This window comes from Armigeres subalbatus, chromosome 1 (genome assembly GCF_024139115.2).
Source record: "Armigeres subalbatus isolate Guangzhou_Male chromosome 1, GZ_Asu_2, whole genome shotgun sequence".
Taxonomy (NCBI): domain Eukaryota; kingdom Metazoa; phylum Arthropoda; class Insecta; order Diptera; family Culicidae; genus Armigeres; species Armigeres subalbatus.
The window spans coordinates 274,999,424-275,022,697 of record NC_085139.1 but is presented as its reverse complement, the minus strand read 5'-3'; the positions used below and the strand labels follow the sequence as shown (position 1 = coordinate 275,022,697).

Genomic DNA, 23,274 nt, shown 5'->3' with positions numbered 1-23,274 from the left:
CAACGCTGCCTCGAGATGCTGCGCGTATGCAGTGGCGACATCAGGTTGCTTCAGTCGCTCTAGGTCGTACCGCGGCGGTCGTCGGTACCGAACATTGTTGATGACGGATAGTTTTGGACGCAGTTTAACCATCACCAGATAGTGGTCAGAGTCGATGTTAGCGCCACGATATGTCCTGACGTCGATAATGTCGGAGAAGTGCCGTCCATCAATCAGAACGTGGTCGATTTGTGATTCTGTCTGCAGTGGTGATCTCCAGGTGTACCGATACGGGAGGCTGTGTTGGAAGTAGGTGCTGCGAATGGCCATATTCTTGGAGGCGGCGAAATCAATTAGTCGTAGGCCGTTTTCGTTCGTCAGCCGGTGAGCGCTGAACTTTCCAATAGTCGGTCTAAACTCCTCCTCTTGGCCAACCTGAGCGTTCAAATCTCCTATGATGATTTTGACGTCGTGGCTTGGGCAGCTGTCGTACTCACGTTCCAGCTGCGCGTAGAATGCATCCTTATCATCATCAGTGCTTCCGGAGTGTGGGCTATGGACGTTGATTATGCTGAAGTTGAAGAACCGGCCTTTGATCCTCAACTTGCACATTCTTTCATTGATCGGCCACCACCCGATCACGCGCCTTTGCATATCGCCCATCACTATGAAAGCTGTTCCCAGCTCGTGTGTGTTGCCGCAGCTCTGGTAGATGGTATGATTACCTCTAAACGTTCGCACCATTGATCCCTTCCAACAAACCTCCTGCAGCGCTACGATGCCGAATCCACGGTCCTTGAGCACATCGGCGAGTATGCGTGTGCTCCCGATGAAGTTGAGAGATTTGCAGTTCCACGAACCGAGTTTCCAATCGCTAGTCCCTTTTCGTCGCAGTGGTCTTCGCCGATGGTTCCGGTCCGTACTCTCTTGTTGATTGTTCGTTGCTTAAGATTTTTAAAGGCTGACTTGCAGGGCCTGACACCAAACCCCTAAATTTCCGGAGGACCATTCCTCCTTATTTCCGGTGGACCATGGTGCACAGTTTCATTTTAGAGTCCCTCGCTGGAACTCGGACGATGATCAGCCGCCCCTAACATGGAGAACAGACGCTGTTGTGAGCCGATCCTGACATGGAGAACAGACGCTCAGTAAGATTTGCACCTCCGGAGAAGAGCAAACCCCCCTTCCCTGTCAGCATACGACCATAGTTCCCACCGGGGTTGGTTACCCGATCTTCCCTAAGGTTGCTCGTATCCCGGCCAGCACCGCGGGGAGGTAGGGATAGGAGTTGCTGGGTAAGAGGCTAAGGACCGCGAGATGGGGTCTATTTTATACCTTCAGGTACGCGAAGTACCAATGGTACGCTTTACCCAGCATTTGCCGTGCCGGAATTGCACATTATCGAAGGTTAATCGGTTCTTTTTAGAACCAAAATTTTATACAAAAGAATATTAACCGAAACTAATTTTATACAAAGTGCAAATTATTATTTGCAATAGATATACCCAAATCAAATTAAGCTCATTCAGAATATTTTTCGAAAAATAAGAAAAAACAACAATGAAATTGATTTTTTTCAAGTGAAAACCCTAACAAATTAAACAAACAAAACTAAACTTCTCATATTATATAAAACTCGAGAATTAAAATTTTTTGACTTAATTACATGAATATATCAGCTACTTTCAAAATGTAAATTTTTAATTGTCGTATCCAACAAATTTTATGTTTTGAATATTGCTCGACACCAGTGTTGTCTCAAAAGTAATCAAAAGAACAATTTTGTACTATTCATGAATTATGGGTCTTGCTAGGTTCTTCATTTCACCAAACGGTTTTACGTAGTTTACGTCGGGCGGTCGTGTCTTGTACACAACCCTTATGATTTTTTCCTTTCATTCTGACCGGGACAAGCGAAGCAACCGCATCATCGATTGAACAGCACTCACACCTTTTAGCAGGGAATGAAGTCTGCACCGACCGCTTTTTCGGCTCGACACCATCGAAGCGACCACCATCAGCCGAAACCTAGCCAGTACATCAGCAGTCCACCCTACAGACCCGACAAAGCAGCAATGCTGAGCAGATACCGGCAGCAGCAGCAGAGTCGAGCCGAGACCGGCTGGCATCGGTGCTGAGCCGAGACAGGCTGAAGAAAAGCCACATGATGCAGCATGTATGTCCAAAAAACAAACGGTTCTTCAGAGAGCCAATAATAGAGATCAATATCAATGCTTTCAATACCCTTCGGGATAGAAATTGTACTTGGGTGCCAAATCCAATATTCTAGAGATAAAATTTTATGCGTGATTTTCATAAATAGCGTCAAAACTAACAGTGGATAATTTTTCTGATTTAACCGCGAAGTGGACGAAGGACTTCACTTGACCATGCCTTTAAAGATTCATAAGATGTCCAAATCTCTCACATCATCTTATTTGGATAAAAAAAACACCGATAACAGCTCAAACATTAATAAACTATCAATCGATTTTTCATCAAATGTTGGATTTTTTGGCATTGATAAAAAAATATGTAGATAAACATTGTTTGATACTGACCGCATACAAAGGGAACGTGACTGAATGATCGTCCCATGTTACCAATTCTAAATCTTATCACCCGAAATCCCATGTCCGGGTGTTTCCTTCCTTCTACTACTAACAATGTCTCAGAAAAGAACACGTACTTCTCACCTGAACTGCAATTTTAAGCTCGCTTGCCCGGCTTATTGGCCTGTATCAAGCGAAAAGTCCCGTTAGGAAATAGACGCCAGCAGCGAGCAACAAGCGTAAAACGAACAGTAGGTAATGTCTGTGACATAACCGCTAAGTTTACGTAGGACTTGACTTGACCATGCCCTTAAGATACATAATATGTCCAAATTTCTCACATCAACTATTTTGGATAAATAATCGGCGTTGCATACCATTCCTTGGCAAAATCTTCTCATCAAACCGACACAGAAGTCAAATCTACCTCGAACAAGAATCATCAAAAACAATTCAGGAAGTATCTGTCCGGTCACGGAATATTAGCCTCGACAATGGCAACCTTCCCACTGAAGGACTGCCTGAAATAAGCCACAAGTTGGCCCAGCAGGGGATGTAGGGCATCCTAATCCGTGCGATAGCGACTGAAGGAGAACATTATTTTTAACTCTTAGAGCCTTGAAAAAGGCTGTTTGCTTCGGCTAAGTCCAAAAAGTAAGAAAACGATCTTTTCAAATAACCGCGAATTTCTAGTGGTGGTATAAAAAGACTGAATGCTCTGCGAGCGAATGCACTTTTCTTTTATACCTTATTTTGAATCTTCTCTGCTTCCCAATTGGTGGGCCAATCAGCCAGTGTCTTGTATCCCGCTTCTTTGTCAGCCAAAGCGTCATCATCATCAACGCGTTCGAGAAGGGCTTCTTCTTTTTTACGCTTGTTGCTCGCTGCTGGCGTCTATTTCCTAACGGGACTTTTCGCTTGATACAGGCTAATAAGCCGGGCAAGCGAGCTTAGAATTGCAGTTCAGGTGAGAAGTACGTGTTCTTTTCTGAGACAACATTGTTAGTAGTAGATGGAAGGAAACACCCGGACATGGGAATTCGGGTGATAAGATTTAGAATTGGTAACATAGGACGATCATTCAGTCACGTTCGCTTTGTGTGCGGTCAGTATCAAACAATGTTGATCAATGCCAAAAAAACCAACATTTGATGAAAAATCGATTGATAGTTTATTTTAATGTTTGAGCTGTTATCGGTGTTTTTTAAACTCAAATATCCAAATATTATGTGAGAGATTTGGACATCTTATGTTTTTTTAGGCATGGTCAAGCGAAGTCCTTCGTCCACTTCGCGGTTAAATCAGAAAAATTATCCACTGTTAGTTTTGACGCTATTTATGAAAATCACGCATAAAATTGTATCACTAGAATATTGGATTTGGCACCCAAGTACAATTTCTATCCCGAATGGTATTGAAAGCTTTGATATTGATCTCTATTATTGGCTCTCTGAAGAACCGTTTGTTTTTTGGACATACATGCCGCATCATGTGGCTTTTTTCAGCCTGTCTCGGCTCATCATCGATGCCGGCCGGTCTCGGCTCGACTCTGCTGCTGCTGCCGGTATTTGCTCAGCATTGCTGCTTTGTCGGGTCTGTAGGGTGGACTGCTGCTGTACTGGCTAGGTTCCGGCTGATGATGGTGGCTTCGATGGTGTCGAGCCGAAAAAGCGGTCGGTGCAGACTTCATTCCCTGCTAAAAGGTGTGATGATGCGATGATGCGGTTGCTTCGCTTGTTCCGGTCAGAATGAAAGAAAAAATCGCGTTGCCCTTTTTATGGCTTCTCGGCAGACCCAGCTGCTGCTCATTCGCTGGTGTCTGCACCAATCAGAACGTGGTAATGGAATGATGCAAGAATTATGCGGTACCCATATTTATAGGTTCCCTTGATCTCAATGTTTTTCATTGAAAACAGTTTCATGCCTATTGAAACAAGTTCTCGGGTCTTATCAAGCATGGACATGAAAGGCATACTTGAAATCTGTCGATTGAGGGGCTTACGGCAGAAATTCGTCCACTGAGACGAGCACTATTAACGTTTAAAATCTTTCAACTCAGCGTAACGCGGTCGATTTGAATATTTTGAAATGACACCCGGTATAGTAAAGAGAGACGTAAGTCCTACGTCAAAAAGAAGAAGCCCTTCTCGAACGCGTTGATGATGATGACGCTTTGGCTGACAAAGAAGCGGGATACAAGACACTAGCTGATTGGCCCACCAATTGGGAAGCAGAGAAGATTCAAAATAAGGTATAAAAGAAAAGTGCATTCGCTCGCAGAGCATTCAGTCTTTTTTATACCATCACTAGAAATTCGCGGTTATTTGAAAAGATCGTTTTCTTACTTTTTGCACTTAGCCGAAGCAAGCAGCCTTTTTCAAGGCTCTAACAGTTAAAAATAATGTTCTTCTTCAGTCGCTATCGCACGGATTAGAAAGCTCTTCAGTGGAAGGGCTGAGACACAGTCTACCTCCCCTGCTGAGCCAACTTGTGGTTTATTTCAGGCAGTCCTTCAGTGGGAATTTTTCCTGAATATTTTTTTGATGATTCTTGTTCGAGGTAGATTTGATTTCTGTGTCGGTTTGATGAGAAGATTTTGCCAAGGAATGGTATGCAACGCCGATTATTTATCCAAAATAGTTGATGTGAGAAATTTGGACATATTATGTATCTTAAAGGCATGGTCAAGTCAAGTCCTACGTCCACTTAGCGGTTATGTCACAGACATTACCCACTGTTCGTTTTTTGCTCAATTAGAGCACTTTTGCGAATCGGTGAGGACGTTGTGGGTTCGCAAAACATTCTCAATCCTGGTTTTTAAAATTCGAGAAAGTATCTTATAGTCGTAATTGACCAAGCTAATTGGTCTATAAGAGCGAGCGGTGTCTCCCGCTCCACGTTTCTTCACCAAGACTATCACCCCATCGACAAACTGTGCGGGAACGTTCGATCTGATTGCTTCATTCATCACAAGATTCAGCTCTCGGTGTATCACGTCGAATGTACGTAGGTAGAATTCTTTTGGCAAACCGTCGGGGCCCGGTGATTTTCTGGATGCGCTCGTACGGTGCGGTTCTCTCGCATTGGAATCCAGTGCCTTCCACATTAGCAGCGTCTGCTCGTGCATAGAGATGGGTGAAATATTGTACCATGTGGTTTTGGATCTCGTCGGCGTTGTCAACAATCTCATCTCTTTCGTTTCGTAACATTTCGATGTTAGTTTTTCGTCGTGCGCGTTCTCCCAGCTGATAGACGGACAGCGGTTCCCCCGCCACGTACCTTTCGTTGATGTGTACGAACATTTCAGTAAAACGTCGCTGATGTGAGAGCATCTGGGCTTTTATCTGGTTGATTCTGGTAAGCATGGAACGATCGTTGTGATATTCATCATACGCTCGTCGCAACAATCCGTAGAGGCGTTGCTGCTCATGGTGAAATTGTTCGAAAGCTATTTTTGATTTCCAGCGATAAAAAGACTTGATCTTCGGTTTGGCACATGTCAACCACCATTCCATCCATGAACGATAATAGCGACGCTGGCGGGTCAAGTATTGCCACCGCATCTGGAACTCTTGAATATTTTCCGTGGTCAGGAGATGGGGACGAAGAGACCAGAATCCTCGCCCCGGTGCTGTATCAGGTAGAGGAAGGCATATTCTTGCAGTGATGGCTTTATGGTCCGAAAAACAGCAAACGTGAACATCTGTTGCTCTCAGCTGTTCTCGTAATCTGACGCTGACGTAAAGCCTGTCTAGTCTAGAGGAGGAATTGTGTGAGATGTATGTGTAGCCAGGTTCGCGGGAACGCAGCTGCTGCCAGACGTCGTGAAGCCGAAGTTGCTGTACGGTGGTTTGCAGTGCAGGGCTCGGGTTTGATCCGGTCGCGTCGCACTGCCGAATCACACAGTTAAGGCTCCCCCAGACCTAAGCGATTTCATCACCGCGACGGCGACAACTAGTCGCCACGATTCTATCGTTGGGTCGCTGCAAGCAATGTTGCATTTACGCTTCCATACCAACGGCGACAAAATCGTAGTCGCCAAGCGATAGAATTGCGTCGCGATTGTCGCGTCGCGTGTGTTTGGGGGAACCTTTAAAGTCACCGCCTAGAATGGTGTGTTCGGAACGATGACGTAGGTAATAGGCGACAGTGTTGTTGAAAAATCGTTCCCGCTCAGCGCGAAAAGCCGATCCCGATGGAGCGTACACATTGCACAGTGTCGTATTGTGAACGCGTAAAGCAATCAGCCTACCGTCCAGACTCTTTTCGACATTCGAAAATTTGATGTGCTCCTTGAGAGCAATTGCTGTTCCTCTCCTTGCATGGTCGACGTTACAGACGACGTTGTAGCCAGGCAGAACCAGCTGATCTTTTTCTACCTCCTGCATGAGAATAATATCCAGATCGACTGTGCGGATGAAAGTTCGTAGAGCATTGATTTTTGTTGTGTTCGTTATTGTGTTGACGTAGGACTTACGTCTCTCTTTACTATACCGGGTGTCATTTCAAAATTTCTAAATCGGCCGCGTTACGCTGTGTTGAAAGATTTCAAACGTTAATAGCTTTTACCCTAGTGAACAGATTTCTGCAGTTAACCCCTCAATCGACCGCTTTCAAGTATGCCTTTCATATTAATGCTTGATAATATCCGAAAACTTGTTTCAATAGGCCTAAAACTGTTTTCAAAGCAAAGCATTGAATTCACGAAAACCTATAAATATGGGTACCGCATCATTCTTGCATCATTCCATTACCACGTTCTGATTGGTGCAGACGTCAACGAATGAGCTCACGCTAGGTCTGCTAAGAAGGCATAAAATAGCGCAGCGCGAATTTTTCCTCTCAATCTGACCGAAACAGGCACAGCAATAACAGCAGCGCATCGTCGGCATTTTTGAACGGTTGCATCATCGTCTCAGCCACGAATTCGCAAACATAAGCCTTTTTAAGAGCAAGGCAGAATCGCCAGCATTCTCAGGTCAGCATCATCGGCATTTTCAGCCCGGCATTGTCGAGAAGCCAACAGTAAGCGCGGCACGGCGGTGTGTGACGATAGAGTGTCGACGACAACACTACTGATCAAGTTTTCTCGGCCGATGGCAGCAGCGGTTAAGCGTTTGGTATTCCTGCAGACATCGATTCATAATGTTTTAAACAATCATAAACTCCCAGTTGAACCGCTCAAGAGGAAATTTACATCTAACATTGTGAATGGATCTTTTCAGAACCACTAATATACTTACTAAAGAGTTTTTCGCAATAGAATCATTTTGAAAATGTAGTACAATCAACTAATTAGAGAGCGTTTGCGTGACAATTTTATTAATTCGCGTTCATGGCGATGAATTGTTACAAAATTCTGTCTTCCTCGCTCACGACAAAAGAAAATGCGTTTCTTATTCTAAGATCTCAACGAAATTTTGACGTAGGACTTACGTCTCTCTTTACTATACCGGGTGTAATTTCAAAATATTCAAATCGACCGCGTTACGCTGTGTTGAAAGATTTTAAACGTTAATAGCGTTCGTCTCAGTGGACGAATTTCTGCGGTAAGCCCTCAATCGACAGATTTCAAGTATGCCTTCCATGTCCATGCTTGATAAGACCCGAAAACTTGTTTCAATAGGCATGAAACTGTTTTCAATGAAAAACATTGAGCTCAAGGGAACCTATAAATATGGGTACCGCATAATTCTTGCATCATTCCATTACCACGTTCTGATTGGTGCAGACACCAGCGAATGAGCAGCCGCTGGGTCTGCTGAGAAGCCATAAAATAGCGCAACGCGATTTTTCCTTTCATTCTGACCGGGACAAGCGAAGCAACTGCATCATCGATGGAACAGCACTTTTAGTAGGGAATGAAGTCTGCACCGACCGCTTTTTCGGCTCGTCACCATCGAAGCGACCATCATCATCCGAAGCCTAGCCCGCACATCAGCAGTCCACCCTACAGACCCGACAAAGCAGCAATGCTGAGCAGATACCGGCAGCAGCAGCAGAGTCGAGCCGAGACCGGCCGGCATCGGTGCTGAGCCGAGACAGGCTGAAGAAAAGCCACATGATGCAGCATGTATGTCCAAAAAACAAACGGTTCTTCCGAGAGCCAATAATAGAGATCAATATCAATGCTTTCAATACCCTTCGGGATAGAAATTGTACTTGGGTGCCAAATCCAATATTCTAGAGATAAAATTTTATGCGTGATTTTCATAAATAGCGTCAAAACTAACAGTAGATATTTTTTCTGATTTAACCGCGAAGTGGACGAAGGACTTCGCTTGACCATGCCTTTAAAGATTCATAAGATGTCCAAATCTCTCACTTAATCTTATTTGGATAAAGAAAACACCGATTACAGCTAAAACATTAATAAACTATCAATCGATTTTTCATCAAATGTTGGGTTTTTGGCATTGATCAAAAATATCTAGATAAACATTGTTTGCTACTGACCGCACACAAAGCGAACGTGACTGAATGATCGTCCCATGTTACCAATTCTAAATCTTATCACCCGAAATCCCATGTCCGGGTGTTTCCTTCCTTCTACTTCTAACAATGTTGTCTCAGAAAAGAACACGTACTTCCCACCTGAACTGCAATTCTAAGCTCGCTTGCCCGGCTTATTGGCCTGTATCTAGCGAAAGGTCCCGTTAGGAAATAGACGCCAGCAGCGAGCAACAAGCGTAAAAAAGAAGAAACCCCCTTGAACGCGTTGATGATGATGACGCTTTGGCTGACAAAGAAGCGGGATATAAGACACTAGCTGATTGGCCCACCAATTGGGAAGCAGTGAAGATTCAAAATAAGGTATAAAAGAAAAGTGCATTCGCTCGCAGAGCATTCAGTCTTTTTTATACCATCACTAGAAATTCGCGGTTATTTGAAAAGATCGTTTTCTTACTTTTTGCACTTAGCCGAAGCAAACAGCCTTTTTCAAGGCTCTAAGAGTTAAAAATAATGTTCTCCTTCAGTCGCTATCGTTTTGGATTAAAAAGGCCCTTCAGTGGAAGGGCTGAGATACAGTCTGCATCCCCTGCTGAGCCAACTTGTGGTTTATTTCAGGCAGTCCTTCAGTGGGAAGGTTGCCACTGTCGAGGCTAATATTTCGTGACCGGACAGATACTTCCTGAATTTTTTTGATGATTCTTGTTCGAGGTAGATTTGATTTCTGTGTCGGGTTGATGAGAAGATTTTGCCAAGGAATGGTATGCAACGCCGATTATTTATCCAAAATAGTTGATGTGAGAAATTTGGACATATTATGCATCTTGAAGGCATGGTCAAGTCAAGTCCTACGTCCACTTAGCGGTTATGTCATAGACATCACCCACTGTTCGTTTTTTCTTTCCAAAAACATATTTTCTAGTATAATACCAATGAACTTTAAACAATTTTTATTTTCTATAACTCAATACCAAATTTTTAAAACGACTTCTCTGCATTTGTAAACAAAGATTAAAACATCGATTCGTCAATTCTGAGAGGCGAGAGCACTCCCACGCAATCCAACACCACCAACAGGTAGCCGAAGTATTTACCTATATGTTAGACTACATATCTACACAAAACACAAGGATGTAATCGATCATCTAGTAATCTGCGTTCGATCATTTAGTAGTTTGTCTATAACTCATTCCAGAGGCTGAATTCCAAAATGTATGGTGGACTTCTAGTGCGAAGGTTTTTCTATATATCTTCCTAATATATCGATGTTTAAATTCCACCATTGAAGGAGTTACAGTGCTAGTTGCAGTAACTTATACTAAATGATAACAAAATTCCAATTATTCAGTATAATCTCTATAGCTCTATTATGTGTAAAATTCAAACATCGGACTGTTAGGCAGAGTTGTAGATAAACCTTTGAATTAGAAGTCCACCATGCTACACATTTTGAAATCTAGCCTCTGGAATGTGTTATTGACAAACTTCTAAATGATCGAACGTAGATTACTAAATGATCAAAAACATCCTTGTGTCTACATGTAGTCTACACAAGTATTTTAATCAAAATAATCAGACTTTCATGTTGCCAATCTAAAAGAAAATTAAATTTCGAACCCAAAAAATCAAACTATTTTTGGCTACAATGTGTTTTAACGTTTCTATAATAATTTTTATATTGACACCCTATATCCCTTGCCGGCTGAAATAAAAAAGCATCATCCGGCCCTCATTTTGTTTACTTATACTGACTAATAATAACTAATTAAAAATAATGTTGTTACCATTTAGTATAAGTTATTACAAACAGCTTTATCTCTGTTATTAGTTAAATTAAAACAACAAACTGTAGGGCAAGGCTGTCGAAAAATATTCGCACCAGAAGTCCACCTTAAAAAACGTTTTGAAATTTAACCTCCGGAATGAGTCATCGACAAACTAAATGATCGAACTTAGATTACTACATGATCCAAAACATCCTTGGATTGTAGAAAAGTTTGGATACATTTTCATTGACTTGCAAGAATGGGAAATTTTCTCCGAATCCTTCCGAAACTCAGCTTCTCCCACATAAACCGAGTGCTATTTGAAATCTGCTAACAGATATGTTGTCACTATCCAATTAATTGGTCTAGCGAGTCCAAGATTTAGGACTTATGTATAGCATGAATTAATTAACTATCAAAAACCACACAGAAGGTATGCAAACGAAAAGGTAGGAATAATAGTAAATTAATATTTATAGAAAATCAAAACCATTTACTAAAATAAATTTTTTATTTACAAACTAATTGTTAGACCAGCCATGTTTTACATATACTGTGCCAATATGAATTATTCGCTACAACGCAAGGAAAAATGCGTTACAGTGGATTCAAATTAAATATTGAAATTGAAGCTGCTTCCCTGCACACCAAAACACTATGAATATTAGGTGACTTATCTGAATGAATTGACACAAAAGCACATGACGCAGACTCAACCGTTTATGTTTTTCAACGTCAGATGATTTAAATATGCCACGGAACCTAAACACAACACCCAGTGCGTTGCCGCACGAATGCACTAGCAGTCGATGATCAGTGCAAATTGCGTATAACCTGTTACACTTCGATCACCACTCTTTCAACGAGTAAGGATAGCCGAGGGGTAAAGTCCTAGGCTCTCACCCAGAGAGTGTGCGTTCGACGCTAGGTAAATTCAATTTTTTTTCAAAAACATTTTTTCTTTTTTCTAAATACAAATGAACTTTAAACAATTTTTATTTTCTATAAGGGTCTGTTCACAAATTACGTAACGCTTCTGGGGGGAGGGGGGAGGTCCAACTTGCGTTATACTTTGTTACACTAAAAGGTGGGGGAGGGGGTGGGTAGTACCAAATGTTACGCGTAACGCGAATGAAAGTTTATTTGAATGTCTTATTTTTAAATCACTGATTGAAGTTATTGCTGTTTATCGTTATCGTATTTTATTATCGAAATCAAGCATGCTGACATAGCGGGACTGATATGCATAAAAATACCAAGTGCATATTGTTTTTCTCGACACCACAGTTCCGCAAAACTATGTAAATGGTTATGATCACAAATTATATTTTCGTTTCTGGTAGCTGTATTCTTGATATCCTTGATTTTTGATCATGTGCCGTCCCCATTCTAACAGTGTTAAAAAAATACCAAAACCCAAATGCTTCAGAGAAGGAAAAAAAATCTGCCTTTCAAATTTTCACAGTTACGCGCTACATGGGGGAGGGAGGGGGTACCAAAAATGTTACTTTTTGTTACGAGGGGGAGGGAGGGGGTCAAAAATTCGGATTTTTGCGTTACGTAATTTGTGAACAGACCCTAACTCAATACCAAATTTTTAAAACGACTTCTCTGCGTTTGTAAACAAAGATTAAAACATCGATTCGTCAAATCTGAGAGGCGAGAGCACTCCCACGCAATCCAACACCACCAACAGATAGGTGAAGTCTTCACCTATATGTAGAGTTTCCATCCCGGGACATCCCGGGACAAAAAATCCCGGGATTTAGGAAAATACGGGATTTCCCGATTCCCGGGATATTATTTTTGAAACCCCGAAAATCCCGGGATACCCGGGATAAATTTTTTTGTTTCATTTCCGGTTCGCAAACAGTGTAATTTTTCTTCTTACAAAAGTTATTTGTTTTGAACGCGAAACCTAACTAAGGTGATAAACTCATATCATATTTTTATACCTCCCATCAGACATGATTTTTTTTTCTACAGCAAGGTTGTGTATACCAGCTAATTTTCGCCTTGCTAATTTCCTCGCGCCGCGCAACATTGATTCAGTCTTCCTGAGTTTCTTGCCTTCAGAACAATTCTGGATCCAATTCATGTCCTTCCAATCGACGTTCGTACAACAAACTTTCCAGCATATGCGCACTACAAGTTATCAGACCCCGATGCTCTGCCTAATTTGTTTGGTTCCTGCTGCTGACCAGCTCCTGACCAAAGCTTCGCATGGACTCCTACTGGCTTACTAGCAAGCTACCGAAAGTTCGAACCTCCCACTAATTTATGCACGGCGGTACCCATGACTTTCGCAGACAATGCATGATCCCACGATGCCACGAGACGTATGCGCCCGATCCAAGGATCTCGGACTGCGATTACGTTTCTGTAGATAATCCATCGATACTATGTTTAAGATCCGAAATCTTCCTGGACCATAATCTGTTCCAGAGTTGTTAAACGATAAATTATCGTCGTTGTACGATGATGTTTCGTTGACGATAAAGTGAGCGTTGATTTAACGTTGATTTATCGATAGTTATCGAATTAACTGTAACGTACACTACAACTAAAAGTAAAAATATTCTTAAATTGGTTTTTCAAAACCTATTTCAAGCATTGCATACCCTTCAGATATTCAGAATTGCGTTTAAATCGTGGATTTAATTGGAATTCGAAAAGATCACCGAATTTACCAATCATTAAATTCCTTACAGAGTCTTAGTTTTCTATAGTAAATAATTTGAGAATATTTTTAATGTCTTAACTGTTTGATTTAGTATGATTAATAAAACTTCTATTTTGAAGATGCCAAACATCCAGTTAAACGATTTTTTTTGACCAACTGTAAGGACAACATTCCTCAGCCTAACCGAATCATACTGAATAGGGGACGAGGTTAGTTCACCAATTCATTAATGGCGGTAAGCACCAACGAGGATAATACGCCAATCGAGTATTATCCTCGATTTTAATAAGCATCAAGCAGTATTATCCTCGTTTGTTAACCCAGTATTAACTTTAATACGCCGATTTTGGCGTATTAAAGATAATCCTAGATTTTCGATTTGTGGCTGCGTTCGCATAGAGAGGTCGCACGCACACTTATGAACAAGATGAAAATGTCAAAGAACGAGGAAAAACAAAACAGCTGATGGAGGTTCCATGGAGCTGAAACAACACCGAGTAGCGAACAACACGGATTTGTAGCCGCTGCCCGCTACTAGCACGTTGGACCTGCATCTTGGGACTTCCCGACGGCATCTGGAGTTTTGATTTTACAAGGTATTTTTTCGATTATTATAATGTGGAAAACTAACTAAATCGTTCTACGTTAATTTTCAGATGCATGTTGCACTTTTCATCCTCCCGTCGTTAATAATTTATGGAAAAAATCTGCAACAGACGGTGGAAGGAACTCCAGTTTTAAAGGAGTGGGGCGTTCCATTTAATTGAGCCAGATTGACGCCACAATACACGGTTCGAGGCCACATCCCTCCATCACCGGCATGCCCCCCACGCCCGGCAAATCATTTAGCACCTGGTCCGCCCACCTAACTCGCTACGCTCTCCGTCTGCTGGGTGGGACGATGTTGACTTTGGTAAATTTGTGTCCAGGAAAATAACTATTACTTTTGGTAAGTTAAGTTAGCAAGGTAATAAGCTGAAACGCAATAAAAATGTTATTCTATTTTAGAAGTACAAAATGTGTTATTTTTTAACAATTCAAAGAATAAGAAAAAATATGTAATACGGGAAAGTACATATTCAGTCTGGCATACATTTGAAGCGTTCTTTTCTGTATACACAAGTAATTCCACCGGGAACTCACTGGATTTTCAACAAAATTTCGTTCGAAAGTAGCTAAAAAATTCCGGCAGAAAATCTAAAAACTCTGGAATATAAAAAAAACAAATTTTAAAGCTTCTACAGGAACTCGGGGAAACCTACAGCAATTTTAGGGATTTATCCAGGAATATCAACATGAATTTTGAGAGTTATTTAACGAATTTTAGGTGTTCCTCCATTAATTTTAAGAAGTTCTGGGGATTTGTTCCAAAAGTTTTGTGGATTAGAAATCGTAAAAATATAGAGAATTTCATATTAAATTCTAAGAAGAAAATGGAATTTGGTGATATTCTATTTCGATTTAAAGGAAATTTATTTTGCTTGAACAGGAGTGGCTATAATGTGAACATCTTAAAAGGTTTCTAGTTTATTTCTTGGAAAAATTACCATTGAAGGTACAGGGAGAGTTTTAAGTGGTATTCCTAAGCCCAGAAGAATTCTCAGAGAATGGATGAATATCAGAAGGAAACTTTTTTTTTTAAATCCTCGTGAAATTCCTCAAGAAATTTCTTATGTAGTTCCTACAGGAATTTCCTTTTGGAGTTTCTCCTAAAATTTCTCTGGGAGTTCCTCAAGGAATTCCTCCTAGAGTTCCTCCCAAAACCTCCAACAATTTCTCCAGAAGTTATTTCAGGAAATCATCCTGGAGCTTCTCGAATGCTCTGGAGCTCCTCGAATTCCTCTGGAGTTCCTACAGAAATTCCTCCAGGAGTTCCTCAAGGAATTCCTCCTGGAGATCCTCCATTTCCTCGAACAATTCCGCCAGGAGTTACTTCAGAAAATTCTTCTGGAGTTCCTCAAGTAATTTATCTGGCAGTTCCTCAAGAAATTCCTCTTGGAGTTCCTCCTGGAGTACCTCCAGGAATTCCTCCAATATTTCCCAGATTTTATTCCAGAAAATATACCTGGAATTATTGCAATAACTCTTTCTGGAGTTGTTTCAGGAATTCGTCCTGGAGTTCCTGCAGAAATCCCTCCTGGAGCTCCTCCGGGAATTTCTCTAGAAGTTCCTCCAGGAATTCCTCTTGGTAAGTCTTCAAAAATTCCTCTTAGATTTCCTAAAGAAATTCCTCCTGGAGTACCTCCAGGAATTCCTCCTGTTCTTCCTCCAGTATGTCCTCCTGAAGTCCTGGAGATTCCTCAAGAATTCCTCCTGGAGTTCTACTTACTAAACTTATAAAGATCCTCTACGAATTCTTTCTGTAATTCTTCCAGGACATATAGCTGGAGTAATTCTAATTATGCTTCCTGGAGTTATTCCAGGAAATCCTACTAGAGTTCCGCAAGGAATTTCTCACCCAGGAAGGAGCTCCTCCAGGAATCCCCAAAGGAGATTCTCCGAGAATTCTTTCAGGAAGGAATTCCTCCTGGAGTTCCTGCAGATATTCCTCCTGGATTTTTTGCAAGAAATATACCTGAAGTTACTCCAGACAATATACCTGGAGTTATTCTAATAATTCCTCCTGAAGTTATTTCAGGAATTCCTTCTGGAGTTCACCCAGGAATTCGTCCTGGAGTTCCTGCAGGAATTCCTTCTGGACTTCCTCAAGGAATTCCTCCTGGAGTTCCTTCTCGAGTTCCTCCAGGAATTCCTCCTAGAGTTCCTTCATTTCCTCGAACAATTCTGCAAGGAGTTACTTCAGGAAATCCTTCTGAAGTTCCTCAAGGAATTCTTCTTGGAGTTCCTCAAGGTATTCCTCTTGGAGTCTCAAAGGTTCCAGGAATCCCTCCAGAAATCCCTCCGGGAGTTCCTCCAGAAATCCCTCCGGGAGTTCCTCCGAGAGTTTCTCCAGGAGTTCCTCCGAGAGTTCCTCCGGGAGTTCCTCTAGGAGTTCCTCCAGGAGTTCCTCCAGGAGTTCCTCCGGGAGTTCCTCCAGGAGTTCCTCCGGGAGTTCCTCCAGGAGTTCCTCCGGGAGTTCCTCCAGGAGTTCCTCCGGGAGTTCCTCCAGGAGTTCCTCCGGGAGTTCCTCCAGGAGTTCCTCCGGGAGTTCCTCCAGGAGTTCCTCCGGGAGTTCCTCCAGGAGTTCCTCCGGGAGTTCCTCCAGGAGTTCCTCCGGGAGTTCCTCCAGGAGTTCCTCCGGGAGTTCCTCCAGGAGTTCCTCCGGGAGTTCCTCCAGGAGTTCCTCCGGGAGTTCCTCCAGGAGTTCCTCCGGGAGTTCCTCCAGGAGTTCCTCCGGGAGTTCCTCCAGGAGTTCCTCCGGGAGTTCCTCCAGGAGTTCCTCCGGGAGTTCCTCCAGGAGTTCCTCCGGGAGTTCCTCCAGGAGTTCCTCCGGGAGTTCCTCCAGGAGTTCCTCCGGGAGTTCCTCCAGGAGTTCCTCCGGGAGTTCCTCCAGGAGTTCCTCCGGGAGTTCCTCCAGGAGTTCCTCCGGGAGTTCCTCCAGGAGTTCCTCCGGGAGTTCCTCCAGGAGTTCCTCCGGGAGTTCCTCCAGGAGTTCCTCCGGGAGTTCCTCCAGGAGTTCCTCCGGGAGTTCCTCCAGGAGTTCCTCCGGGAGTTCCTCCAGGAGTTCCTCCGGGAGTTCCTCCAGGAGTTCCTCCGGGAGTTCCTCCAGGAGTTCCTCCGGGAGTTCCTCCAGGAGTTCCTCCGGGAGTTCCTCCAGGAGTTCCTCCGGGAGTTCCTCCAGGAGTTCCTGCAGGGGTTCCTCCAGGAGTTCCTCCAGGAGTTCCTCCAGGAGTTCCTCCAGGAGTTCCTCCGGGAGTTCCTCCAGGAGTTCCTCCGGGAGTTCCTCCAGGAGTTCCTCCGGGAGTTCCTCCAGGAGTTCCTCCGGGAGTTCCTCCAGGAGTTCCTCCGGGAGTTCCTCCAGGAGTTCCTCCGGAGTTCCTCCAGGAGTTCCTCCGGAGTTCCTCCAGGAGTTCCTCCGGAGTTCCTCCAGGAGTTCCTCCGGGAGTTCCTCCAGGAGTTCCTCCGGGAGTTCCTCCAGGAGTTCCTCCGGGAGTTCCTCCGGGAGTTCCTCCGGGAGTTTCTCCAGGAGTTCCTCCGGGAGTTCCTCCGAGAATTCCTCCAGGAGTTCCTCCGAGAATTCCTCCAGGTGTTCCTCCGGTAGTTCCTCCGGGAGTTCCTCCGGGAATCCCTCCGGGAGTTCCTCCGGGAATCCCTCCGGGAGTTCCTCCGGGAATCCCTCCGGGAGTTCCTCCGGGAGTTCCTCCGGGAATCCCTCCGGGAGTTCCTCCGGGAATCCCTCCGGGAGTTCCTCCGGGAATCCCTCCGGGAGTTCCTCCGGGAATCCCTCCGGGAGTTCCTCCGGGAATCCCTCCGGGAGTTCCTCCGGGAATCCCTCCGGGAGTTCCTCCGGGAATCCCTCCGGGAGTTCCTCCGGGAATCCCTCCGGGAGTTCCTCCGGGAATCCTCCGGGAGTTCCTCCGGGAGTTCCTCCGGGAGTTCCTCCGGGAGTTCCTCCGGAGTTCCTCCGGGAATCCTCCGGGAGTTCCTCCGGGAATCCTCCGGAGTTCCTCCGGGAATCCCTCCGGAGTTCCTCCAGGAATCCCTCCGGAAGTTCCTCCAGGAATCCCTCCGGAAGTTCCTCCAGGAATCCCTCCGGAAGTTCTTCCGGAAATCCCTCCAGAAGTTCCTCCGGGAATCCCTCCGGAAGTTCTTCCGGGAGTTCCTCCGGGAATCCTTCCGGGAGTTACTCCAGGAATCCTTCCGGGAGTTCCTCCGGGAATCCCTCCGGGAGTTCCTCCGGGAATCCCTCCGGGAGTTCCTCCGGGAATCCCTCCGGGAGTTCCTCCAATCCTCCGGGAGTTCCTCCGGGAATCCCTCCGGGAGTTCCTCCTGGGAATCCCTCCGGGAGTTCCTCCGGAAGTTCCTCAGGAATTCCTCCGGGAATCCCTCCGGGAGTTCCTCCGGGAATCCCTCCGGGAGTTCCTCCGGGAATCCCTCCGGGAGTTCCTCCGGGAGTTCCTCCGGGAGTTCCTCCGGGAGTTCCTCCGGGAGTTCCTCCGGGAATCCCTCCGGGAGTTCCTCCGGGAGTTCCTCCGGGAACTCCTCCGGGAGTTCCTCTAAGAGTTCCTCCGGGAGTTCCACCGGGAGTTCCTCCGGGAGTTCCTCCGGGAGTTCCTCCGGGAATCCCTCCGGGAGTTCCTCCGGGAACTCCTCCGGGAGTTCCTCTAAGAGTTCCTCCGGGAGTTCCTCCGGGAGTTCCTCCGGGAATCCCTCCGGGAGTTCCTCCGGGAATCCCTCCGGGAGTTCCTCCGGGAATCCCTCCGGGAGTTCCTCCGGGAATCCCTCCGGGAGTTCCTCCGGGAATCCCTCCGGGAGTTCCTCCGGGAATCCCTCCTGCAGTTCCTCCGAATCCTCCGGGAGTTTCTCCCGGGCATCCTCCGGGAGTTCCTCCCAATCCCTCCGAGTTCCTCCGGGAATCCCTCCGGGAGTTCCTCCGGGAATCCCTCCGGGAGTTCCTCCGGGAATCCCTCCGGGAGTTCCTCCGGGAATCCCTCCGGGAGTTCCTCCGGGAATCCCTCCGGGAGTTCCTCCGGGAATCCCTCCGGGAGTTCCTCCGGGAGTTCCTCCGGGAGTTCCTCCGGGAATCCCTCCGGGAGTTCCTCCGGGAGTTCCTCCGGGAACTCCTCCGTGAGTTCCTCTAAGAGTTCCTCCGGGAGTTCCACCGGGAGTTCCTCCGGGAGTTCCTACGGGAGTTCCTCCGAGAGTTCCTCCGGGAGTTCCTCCAGGAGTTCCTCCGGGAGTTCCTCCAGGAGTTCCTCCGGGAGTTCCTCCAGGAGTTCCTCCGGGAGTTCCTCCGGGAATCCCTCCGGGAGTTCCTCCGGGAATCCCTCCGGGAGTTCCTCCGGGAATCCCTCCGGGAGTTCCTCCGGGAATCCCTCCGGGAGTTCCTCCGGGAATCCCTCCGGGAGTTCCGCCAGGGATCCCTCCGGGAGGGCCTCCGGGAATCCTCCGGGAGTTCCTCCGGGAATCCCTCCGAGTTCCTCCGAATCCTCCGGGAGTTCCTCCGGGAATCCCTCCGGGAGTTCCTCCGGGAATCCCTCCGGGAGTTCCTCCGGGAATCCCTCCGGGAGTTCCTCCGGGAATCCCTCCGGGAGTTCTTCCGGGAATCCCTCCGGGAGTTCTTCCGGGAATCCTCCGGGAATCCCTGCGGGAGTTCCTCCGGGAATCCCTGCGGGAGTTCCTCCGGGAATCCCTGCGGGAGTTCCTCCGGGAATCCCTGCGGGAGTTCCTCCGGGAATCCCTGCGGGAGTTCCTCCGGGAATCCCTCCGGGAGTTCCTCCGAGTTCCTCCGAATCCCTCCGGGAGTTCCTCCGGGAATCCCTCCGGGAATCCCTCCGGGAGTTCCTCCGGGAATCCCTCCGGGAGTTCCTCCGGGAATCCCTCCGGGAGTTCCTCCGGGAATCCCTCCGGGAGTTCCTCCGGGAATCGCTCCGGGAGTTCCTCCGGGAATCCCTCCGGGAGTTCCTCCAGGAATCCCTCCGGGAGTTCCTCCGGGAATCCCTCCGGGAGTTCCTCCGGGAATCCCTCCGGGAGTTCCTCCGGGAATCCCTCCGGGAGTTCCTCCGGGAATCCCTCCGGGAGTTCCTCCGGGAATCCCTCCGGGAGTTCCTCCGGGAATCCCTGCGGGAGTTCCTCCGGGAATCCCTCCGGGAGTTCCTCCGGGAATCCTCCGGAGTTCACCCAAGAATCCTCCGGAGTTCACCCGGGAATCCTCCGGAGTTCCTCCGAATCCCTCCGAGTTCCTCCGGGAATCCTCCGGGAGTTCCTCCGGGAATCCCTCCGGGAGTTCCTCCGGAATCCTCCGGGAGTTCCTCCGGGAATCCTCCGGGAGTTCCTCCGGGAATCCTCTCCGGGAGTTCCTCCGGGAATCCCTCCGGGAGTTCCTCCGGGAATCCTCCGGGAGTTCCTCCGGGAATCCCTCCGAGTTCCTCCGAGAATCCTCCGGGAGTTCCTCCAGGAATCCTCCGGGAGTTCCTCCAGGAATCCCTCCCGAGTTCCTCCGGGAGTTCCTCCGGGAATCCCTCCGGGAGTTCCTCCGGGAATCCCTCCGGGAGTTCCTCCGGGAGTTCCTCCGGGAATCCCTCCGGGAGTTCCTCCGGGAGTTCCTCCGGGAATCCCTCCGGGAGTTCCTCCGGGAATCCCTCCGGGAGTTCCTCCGGGAATCCCTCCGGGAGTTCCTCCGGGAATCCCTCCGGGAGTTCCTCCGGGAGTCCCTCCGGGAGTTCCTCCGGGAATCCCTCCGGGAGTTCCTCCGGGAATCCCTCCGGGAGTTCCTCCGGGAGTTCCTCCGGGAGTTCCTCCGGGAACTCCTCCGGGAGTTCCTCTAAGAGTTCCTCCGGGAGTTCCACCGGGAGTTCCTCCGGGAGTTCCTACGGGAGTTCCTCCGAGAGTTCCTCCGGGAGTTCCTCCAGGAGTTCCTCCGGGAGTTCCTCCAGGAGTTCCTCCGGGAGTTCCTCCAGGAGTTCCTCCGGGAGTTCCTCCGGGAATCCCTCCGGGAGTTCCTCCGAACTCCTCCGAGTTCCTCCGGGAATCCTCTCCGGGAGTTCCTCCAGGAATCCTCCGGGAGTTCCTCCGGGAATCCTCTCCGAGTTCCTCCGGGAATCCCTCCGGGAGTTCCTCCGGGAATCCCTCCAAGTTCCTCCGAATCCCTCCGGGAGTTCCTCCGGGAATCCTCCTGGAGTTCCTCCGGGAATCCCTCCGGGAGTTCCTCCGGGAATCCTCCGGGAGTTCCTCCGGGAATCCCTCCGAGTTCCTCCGGGAATCCTCCGAGTTCCTCCGGGAATCCCTCCGAGTTCCTCCAATCCTCCGGGAGTTCCTCCAAATCCCTCCGGGAGTTCCTCCGGGAATCCCTCCGGGAGTTCCTCCGGGAATCCCTCCAAGTTCCTCCGAATCCTCCAAGTTCCTCCGAAATCCCTCCGGGAGTTCCTCCGGGAATCCCTCCGGGAGTTCCTCCGGGAATCCCTCCGGGAGTTCCTCCGGGAATCCCTCCGGGAATCCCTCCGGGAGTTCCTCCGGGAATCCCTCCGGGAGTTCCTCCGGGAATCCCTCCGGGAGTTCCTCCGGGAATCCCTCCGGGAGTTCCTCCGGGAATCCCTCCGGGAGTTCCTCCGGGAATCCCTCCGGGAGTTCCTCCGGGAATCCCTCCGGGAGTTCCTCCGGGAATCCCTCCGGGAGTTCCTCCGGGAATCCCTCCGGGAGTTCCTCCGGGAATCCCTCCGGGAGTTCCTCCGGGAATCCCTCCGGGAGTTCCTCCGGGAATCCCTCCGGGAGTTCCTCCGGGAATCCCTCCGGGAGTTCCTCCGGGAATCCCTCCGGGAGTTCCTCCGGGAATCCCTCCGAGAGTTCCTCCGGGAATCCCTCCGGGAATCCCTCCGGGAATCCCTCCGGGAGTTCCTCCGGGAATCCCTCCGGGAATCCCTCCGAACTCTCCGGGAGTTCCTCCGGGAATCCTGCGGGAGTTCCTCCGGGAATCCCTCCGGAGTTCCTCCAATCCCTGCAGGAGTTCCTCCGGGAATCCCTCCGGAGTTCCTCCGGGAATCCCTCCGGGAGTTCCTCCGGGAATCCTCCGGGAGTTCCTCCGGAATCCCTGCGGAGTTCCTCCGGGAATCCCTCCGAGTTCCTCCGGGAATCCTCCGGGAGTTCCTCCGAATCCTCCGGGAGTTCCTCCGGGAATCCTCCGGAGTTCCTCCGGAGTTCCTCCGGGAGTGCCTCCGGGAGTTCCTCCGGGAGTGCCTCCGGGAGTTCCTCCGGGAGTGCCTCCGGGAGTTCCTCCGGGAGTGCCTCCGGGAGTTCCTCCGGGAGTGCCTCCGGGAGTTCCTCCGGGAGTGCCTCCGGGAATCCCTCCGGAGTTCCTCCTGAATCCTCCGGGAGTTCCTCCGGGAATCCCTCCGGTAGTTCCTCCGGGAATCCCTCCGGGAGTTCCTCCGGGAATCCCTCCGGGAGTTCCTCCGGGAATCCCTCCGGGAGTTCCTCCGGGAATCCCTCCGGGAGTTCCTCCGGGAATCCCTCCGGGAGTTCCTCCGGGAATCCCTCCGGGAGTTCCTCCGGGAGTTCCTCCGGGAGTTCCTCCGGGAGTTCCTCCGGGAGTTCCTCCGGGAGTTCCTCCGGGAGTTCCTCCGGGAATCCCTCCGGGAGTTCCTCCGGGAATCCCTCCGGGAGTTCCTCCGGGAATCCCTCCGGGAGTTCCTCCGGGAATCCCTCCGGGAGTTCCTCCGGGAATCCCTCCGCGAGTTCCTCCAGGAATCCTCCGAAGTTCCTCCGGGAATCCCTCCGGAGTTCCTCAGGAATCCCTCCGGGAGTTCCTCCGGGAATCCTCCGAGTTCCTGCGGGAATCCCTCCGGGAGTTCCTCCGGGAATCCCTCCAGGTGTTCCTCGGGGCCTCGCTCAGGGAGTTCCTCAGGGACTCCCTCCGGGAGTTTCTCCGGGTATCCCTCCGGGAGTTCCTCCGGGAATCCCTCCGAGTTCCTCCGAATCCTCCGAGTTCCTCCGAATCCTCCGAGTTCCTCCGGGAATCCTCCGGGAGTTCCTCCGGGAATCCTCCGGGAGTTCCTCCGGGAATCCCTCCGGGAGTTCCTCCGGAATCCTCCGGGAGTTCCTCCGGGAATCCTCCGGGAGTTCCTCCGGGAATCCTCCGAGTTCCTCCGAATCCTCCGGGAGTTCCTCCGGGAATCCCTCCGGGAGTTCCTCCGGGAATCCCTCCGGGAGTTCCTCCGGGAATCCCTCCGGGAGTTCCTCCGGGAATCCT

General features: G+C 48.4%; 1 protein-coding gene and 1 long non-coding RNA gene across 2 annotated transcripts in view; both read left to right on the top strand.

Annotated features, from left to right (window-relative positions):
• Positions 1-23,274, top strand: part of LOC134214542 (uncharacterized) — a 301,878-nt gene that overhangs the window by 71,633 nt on the left and 206,971 nt on the right. The window lies entirely within an intron of this gene.
• Positions 13,744-14,552, top strand: LOC134214509 (uncharacterized). Its single transcript, XR_009979813.1, has 3 exons — positions 13,744-14,026; positions 14,087-14,379; positions 14,439-14,552. It is a non-coding gene; the product is annotated as an uncharacterized LOC134214509 (long non-coding RNA).